Source organism: Ptychodera flava, chromosome 5, assembly GCF_041260155.1.
Source record: "Ptychodera flava strain L36383 chromosome 5, AS_Pfla_20210202, whole genome shotgun sequence".
Taxonomy (NCBI): Eukaryota; Metazoa; Hemichordata; class Enteropneusta; family Ptychoderidae; genus Ptychodera; species Ptychodera flava.
In genome coordinates, this window is record NC_091932.1 from 47,407,776 (window position 1) to 47,415,850 (window position 8,075).

Genomic DNA, 8,075 nt, shown 5'->3' on the forward strand with positions numbered 1-8,075 from the left:
GTGGTCAAAACCGAGTGGTATACCGTTACTTGGTGTGGTTTATTGCCATTAGGCCTATATCATAACAGCATATTGAGATTCTGGCGTGAAACGTCAAAAAGGATATTGCCAATAACTCACCCATGCTATATCGCTACTATATCACGGTTACTATTTCCACGTCTCGACCAATCAGATCGCAGTATTTGCATCATCAATATACTGGTATGATATAATTGTCAACAGTCAACAATAACGTAGCCTATTGTACTCAGATTGATAAGGGCGATGCTTTTAATTTTGATAAACTTCAGAAAAAAGAAGATGGAAACATATTCTGTGAGTGAACATAAATAGTATCAAAAGCTACGGCTAACTTAATTCCGTCGGTTGACTAACTTGTCGAATCAGTCAAGCATGATTGCTTCACAAAGTCGTTCCCCTGTCATTGTTCATGGTAATATATTGATTAAAAATATATTTAGGATATTGTGTACATTTTATTCTTATAAACTTTCGATATTCCTGTATTCATCAGGGAAGTGTGTACATATATCATAAACCCATCCTCATATAGCATCATCCAAGTGACATTTGGCGTAAAATATCACCAGTGAATCCGTGATATTTTAAAGTTAACGTCAAGAAATACACGATTAACGTCATCGTTTTTGAAGTGTTCCGAACTACATTTGCAATTTAATAGTAAACAAAGTAAACAAACAAAATGGCTGGCACTCTCCGCCTATAAGATACGATGTTGCTGACATAAAAATTGAACGGCTTTGAGACAAGGATATTTCGGGTAGCTAAATACGGGAATAAAATGCTGGATAATGTAATGTTATCCCGTAGTTATTCTGTGAAAGTTATTTTATTATTTTAAATAATTTCTAGCAAATATTTCACCTCCCGTACAGTACGGCTAAACTCCGTGGAGACCATGACTGTGTGGCGTGACAGCAGAATGTCGCCGCGCATGCGGCACATCAATGGCAATTAACTCTCAGTGCAAACAAACAAAATGGCAGCCTTTTTCGGCTCCGTACGAAGATGCATGGCGCTCAATCGAAATCACGAGAAATTCAATGCAGATGACAGTTTTTGATCGATAACGCCTGTAAATAACATGTTTTACCTTACAAAGCTCTTCTTGAATACCGGTGTGGTGTTTATAATGATAATAACTTTTATTGCCCAAGAATACATCAGGGAGTGCGGTAATCCAAAGTTACAAAAACAAAATTGCGATCTTCAACAAACACTGGATGAAGCTGCTTTTGGAGAAGGAACTAAAGTACAAGAAAATAATTTCACAAAAGGTAGTTTATCTCTGTGAGTATTTACATGAATTTTTTTTCTTTCATTCAAACTAAGAAAGCCAGGATTATACAAACTTGTCCATGAAAATAAAATGTCTCTACAAGTGCTGTATTCTGTAACAAAGTGGCATTCATCCTCACCTAAAGATTTACAAAGTATGCATAACCTTTCATTTGCGGACACTTTTGGGATTGACCTTTGACCAAATTCTATTTAAAGGTTGAACCACAGGCGACCCAATAAGTACTACTGAGTTTTTCAGTGTTTTCTCTATCATTTTCTCTTCTTTCTTCATGCTCTGAATGATCGGAATAAATAAAATAAATGGTTTATATAACATAACCTAGCCTCTGTGACTCTTTATTTATTTTACACTCCATTACAAGGACGTATATCTCTCATACACACATGCTGTAATTAATTAGTCAACACAACTAATTATGCTAATCCGTGGACTTATCAGGGATTTTACAGGTTGGTCAACATCGCGAAAGATAGGAATGCATGGTTACTAAAACTCCTTTTTAATTAACATCACTATCTTTCCGATGTTGACCAACCTCTGATAAGTCCACGGATTAGCATAATTAGTTGTGTTGACTAATTAATTACAGCATGTGTGTATGAGAGATATACGTCCTTGTAATGGAGTGTAAAATAAATAAAGAGTCACAGAGGCTAGGTTATGTTATATAAACCATTTATTTTATTTACTACGATCAGTCAGAGCATGAAGAAAAGGAGAGGGGCTGACAGTGACAGAGAAAACTGAGAAAAACTCAATAATAAGCTTATCAATATGTATGGGCCGCCTATGGTTGAACTATAGAGATTTCATTGAGCTATGGAGGATTTTGTCGCGGGTGGCGTTGACGTGACTTCTTCGTATAGTTTCATGAATAAAGCCTGTTTTTCACAAATACTTCATATTTATGCATAAAGTGGAATTATAAAAATAAAGCCTCAAAATTTAAGGTTTTAACTATCATTTGTAAAATTCTGGGCACGGGTAAATGTATTTCCAAATACAGCCTGTTCCTTGCGTCGTACCAACATTTGTGCTGCGTCAGACACTCGACTTCGTCTCATGTCTGTATGGCCAGTTCAAGGATAGCAAAATTAATGGCAAGGGGCAAGGGAGAATATTTTGGTAAATGAAACAAATTTACGTGATTGAGCTGTATTTATTCATTATAATCAAGCGGTGCGTTCATGCTATTTTCTTCTTCAAAATTAGAAACAGACTCTGCTTGCCTCAAAAAGCAAGAGATCTCACGTCTGACTTCAAGCGTTCGCTTTGAATTATGAATTTTTCAATACTCTTGTGCTATTTTAAGTCCCCGCAAGCGGGGACTTTATGGGTTAGGTCATGTCCGTCCCGGGTCCTTCCGTCCGTGCACCTGTCATCAACGATTTCTGTGGCTCTGTGAAGCGATCGTTTTGTAACTGGGCATAAATGTAGTACCATATGGTCTCTTGATGCACAGTCCTTATTATCTCAAAATAATTCAATTTAGTCACCAAAATTACTCTTGATGTCTTTTATTCAGACTTTTTTTCTCTGAATCCGAATCTGAAGCCAATGTTTGGCTCATGTAAATACACTGATGACGTAAATCACCGGACTGTACGATTATTTATGGGGGAGACGCTAGCAAAGGTTGTAGTCGATTCCAAAAGGTATTTCGCAGGACTGGTGACGGTTTCGGTTGGTCAGTTTTAGGAGTTTTAGGCGTCAAGCGTTGTCTGTCGTGATGAACGAGAGCCACAGAAAGCTTTAGTAATTTGCAAAAAATGTCATCTCGTCAGTTTTAAACGTCATCGTTGACAAGCACTACGGTTGTTTATGCGGGCTCCCGTAAAATAATGGTATGGTCAGATGATTTGAATCGCTGGTGATCACATGCAGTGAACACGTGCTCTGAAATGTGGCTGTTTGACAAAGTTATCTATCTGTTTGGGATCAGACGGTCCGTCATGACGGGACGAAAAAATGAAGGCGGCGTTCGACGTCGACTGCATTGGCCAGGAATGATGCCGTCCGCAAAGTAATGCAGTACCGAAAAAACCGTCATTAATATTCAACTTTTTCGCTACTCGGAAGTTGAAAGAACGGCTAGTACGGGATCGAAATAAAATACTCGAGAAAGAACGTCGACTTTCAAAGTCTGAAGGAGCCATGCTCTGCCCGATGGCTATCCCTTGGTGGAGCGTAACGGTGCGAAGGCCCTCGCTGTTTTTGGAGTTTGGTGATGAATGCCGCAAATAACAACGTTGCAGACGGCTTGTTGAAGCAAACAATATTCGTTCGTATAGCCATGACATGCATGTTGATGATGCCGATCATTGACCAATGTAATTTTGTCTTTCATAGTCAGGATGCAAACCTTTCGATAATACAACCAATGATACAGTCGACCATCGCAGAATTACGGACAGTGTTAGATGTAAAGGAATCATGAATGCAACCTTTCGATAATACAACCAATGATACAGTCGACCATCGCAGAATTACGGACAGTGTTAGATGTAAAGGAATCATGAACGCGAGTTCAGAGAAGAAATCGAAGCCAACCACACGACCTGATATATGCTAATGAGAGCTGCGTCATCCGCTTTGCCTGTGCAAACTCGCGTCGACGCTTCATCGCGCCGAACATTTGATACAGCGAACGGAGGAGCGATTTCCTGCCAACTGTACTACATGTACTAATATCCTATTGTGTCTTGACAAAGTCATAAATGCAAGTAAATACCCAGAGATTGACAATGAACTCCGTGACTACGGTATCGAGGCACTTGAAACTCATCGATCATCTTGGATCAGACTACGTAAACCGTGAGCACTCACGGCAACGCGTTTAGAAACGACTTCAGACAAGCGAAGTTTACGCTGAGAACTCGGAGTCATGTCGTTTGCTAATTCAAGAATATGCGGAAAGGTTTCCTGCAGTTCGACAATTGACATGTATTGCAGTAGTAATTCCTGTATCCTTGGTTGCATGCGAAAAGGGCTTCAGCTGCTAAAACAGGAGCCCGTAGTAGATTTTCCGACGGCAATGTAGATAATTTGATGTTGCTCTCAATGGAAGGGCCGTGTGTTGCCGATTTCCCGTACGGCAGAGCAAGGGAGATATTTGCCTCGAGGGCTCGCAGAAACCCTAGGAATTCTTAGATGTTGAATGTTATTGACCTGATACTCAGAATTCAACATTAACACAATTATCAGTAGTTTACAGCTACTAAATATTCCAAACAATGTAAACAGCGGGGACTGTGTCATCTTTCGATGACTTGTTAATAGATAATTTCAAATGATTTTCCAAATTGCAAAAGCACAAAGCTGCCTTCGAATTTTAATTTTCAAACCGGTAAACCCCCCAAAAACAAACGAATCCTACCTCTGATCGCGCGCTGTCTGGCTTTTTTCGAGTAATGTTTATGATAAGAATAGCATAGCCGAAATGTTGTGGTAAAATAACCAGCCTCCCTTTTTTCATGGCCACTGACACGAGAAAAGTGCCAAACAACCCACCGAGAAACCGTGACCGCTTTTTACCGTTGTCTGCCTTCTAAAAATGTAAAAAGTTAAAATGCTTCAACATCTTTAAAGGAGCAATAACTCTAACTTTCGATCATTTTTCACCATTTTATTACCAGAATACCTTTCTCATTCTTCTATCGAAAGTATTTTGAAACTTACATTATTACCTTTGCCGACAAAGTATTAAAATTGTGTCTTTATTGCATTGTTGTCAAATGGTTTTTAACGGGCCAGTAGGTATAACTTTCAATTTCTTTTTTTCACTATCTTTTGTTGTATTCTCCGTATTCTCCAAAGCATATTCATATACACAGTATTCCGCCTGTCAACCCAGTCCGTATATGCGTAGACTGCATTGTTATTGTTACAAGTAAATTATGGCCGCGGGATTCACTCAAACTGTAAACAGAGACACTGAATTTCGTATTGTCACCATGGTAACAAACTATATAATAGGCAATTCAAGACGTTAAGACTTTACTATAGAAACTGTATTTTACTCTTAAGGTAGAATGCGCCTCAGTGTCTCCATAGCGTTAACATATATAGGGACGGTGCCATTTTGAATTTCAAATATCGGTATTTGTGTATTAAGTGCTAAAATTTGTGCGGTGAACCCAATTTTTATTCTTTATTTTGAAAGGGAATTGTTAAGAAATTCCTGAGGAAAGTTTTAAAAAGTTTACGTCTTTCACTTTCGAGGCGCATACTACCTTAAAAACAAAAATTATGAAAAAAATCATAAAAATTACAGCCTTTGACCCTTTTTAGTGGACAATGTACGTACACAGAGGCTAGGCGGTGATTACATGTTGAATACACAAGGCGGCATTGAGACATGTGATAATTTGAGATCTAAAAGAAAATATAATTTACAAAGATAACAAAAATACTTAGAACCAGAAGAAGTGAAAATTTGTAAAGCTGTAACGTAATGACACTCTCTTTGACGTATGACGAAGACAATGAAGATGATGCCGATGATAGTGATAGTGGACCTTGAACTCTACAAGGGTAGTCGCGTAGAAGAATCCTGGAGCAGTCGTGCTTTATGACGAAGCTGCTAAGATAAACGGGACTATCATTTTTGAACTGACTTGTTCTGTTCAAAAATTATTGAAATATTTGGATCAAGACATAAGAAATTGTGTATTAAAAAGGGCGTAAGGTGTCTCTGTCTCACTCTTAGCCAAACGAAAACTTTAATTTTTATGCAAGGAAGACTTCTCTTATACACTATTCATCATATATTCATCGCCATCATAATCATCGGGCCATCATTGCCCCCATCACCATTGGTATCATATATATATATATATATATATATATATATATATATATGTGTGTGTGTGTGTGTTGTGTGTGTGTGTGTGTGTGTGTATATAAACAGATTACTTCAAGTACAAAGTAATGAAAGCTATTGCATCTTGCAATCCTCAGATAGACTCTATCTGAGGATTGCAAGATGCATGAAACTTAAGTAATAGATTTCATTACTTTGTACTTGAAGTAATCTGTTTATTTATAACGCTCTGCTTTTGCATTGAGCACTGTAATTTCCCACGAGGACATCTGAATACTTCAATATATATATATATATATATATATATATATATATATATATATATATATATGTTTGTATGTATGTATGTGTGTATGCGCATGAAACACAATGAGCATCAAACTTACTGTGCGATCTCATCTATATTGTATAAAATCCATGATATCTCACGGTCAATCTATATATTTCAATAGACAGATGGACCTTACAGGTTTATTGCTAAAATGACAAGCACATCCTACATACATAAGCAAATGTCAACAAAAAATTAGCCAGAGAAGGCTTGACAAAAAGAAAAGGTTGAAAGAGTGGGGGAAAAAAAGAGCGTGGAAATTGTACAAGGGATCTGGTAAAAAGTAATGCTACCTCATCAATCTCCTAGACCCTACCCCTCCTGAACATCAAATGTTCCATCCCTTTGTTTATCATGTTTACATAAGGCCAGATGGCAGGAAATATATTTACAACCTTGGGGATTTTTTAATTAATGCTATGAGTGCTATCATTCGAATGTAAACAGCACTTAAATTAGTTACAGATAGTGAAATGCCTTCCACTGTGGAGCGGGGGGGGGGGATGATTAAGACATCTGGAATTATCCTGGATCCAAATTTGACATTAGTTCTTATGTGTCTTACATGGAAATATTGCAAAAATTGATCCATAATGAAAAAAAATTACCTCAGCTTTATCTGGATCAAATTTACTAAAAATCGATACCAAATATGACAAAATTATGTTCACAGCCTTCGAAACTGTCTCACAACATATCCTGGGTTGGTGTAGGTCATTTAAGGTCACAAACTGAGAAAACTACTTAAAATATAAACTTTTGGGGGCTTCCCAACACTTTCAGCAGAAAATTTATCTAATAACATCCCTCAGGACTTTTGTACCAAATTACAAAGCTATCAGATAAGCAATTTTGAGAACAAGTTTTCTTGACCAAAAAGGACAAATTTGTCTTAAAAATACAAATTTGTATATTTCAGGACAACTTCCATATATCTAACTATTGTCATCCCCGGACATCTGTGTACCAAATATAAAAGCTTTCTGTCCAGGGGCTTTAAAAGAAAATATTCTTTACGATTTTTTGACCAAAATTGACAAAAATTGCCCTAAACAGTAATTTTTCAAAGTCTGTCTTAATTTCAACAAATTAGAAGGGTAACACCCTTGCAAACATCCAACCCAAATTTGAGAAAAACTGGGCTGGCGGTTTCAGAGAAGAAGAATGTTTACTTAAAATGAGGAAATAACCAAAAAATTTAGCAAGAATTCAAAATTCAAGATATCTTTACGACATACACAAAACTGTATAAGGTCTACCTAAGGTACCGGTACTTATACTTATTTTCAAAGCAATCAAACCAGCGGTTCTGGAGTTATTGATTTTTGACAATTTTCACATTAAGCTCATTTGCATAATTTGGGTACTGCAAACTTCATTTGAACAAAATCGCATCTACAGCCCAGGATTCATCCACAGACTAAATACCGCACTAAAAAGAGCAGCGGTTTGTGAGTTTTTGAAGTTGACAGACATACTGTACATACGTACATACATACATACATACATACAGACACCACCAACTTCAGCTTATATGATAATCAAATGTGAGCTAAAAACAGTCTGTAGCTGTAATTCAATGATTTGAATAATAC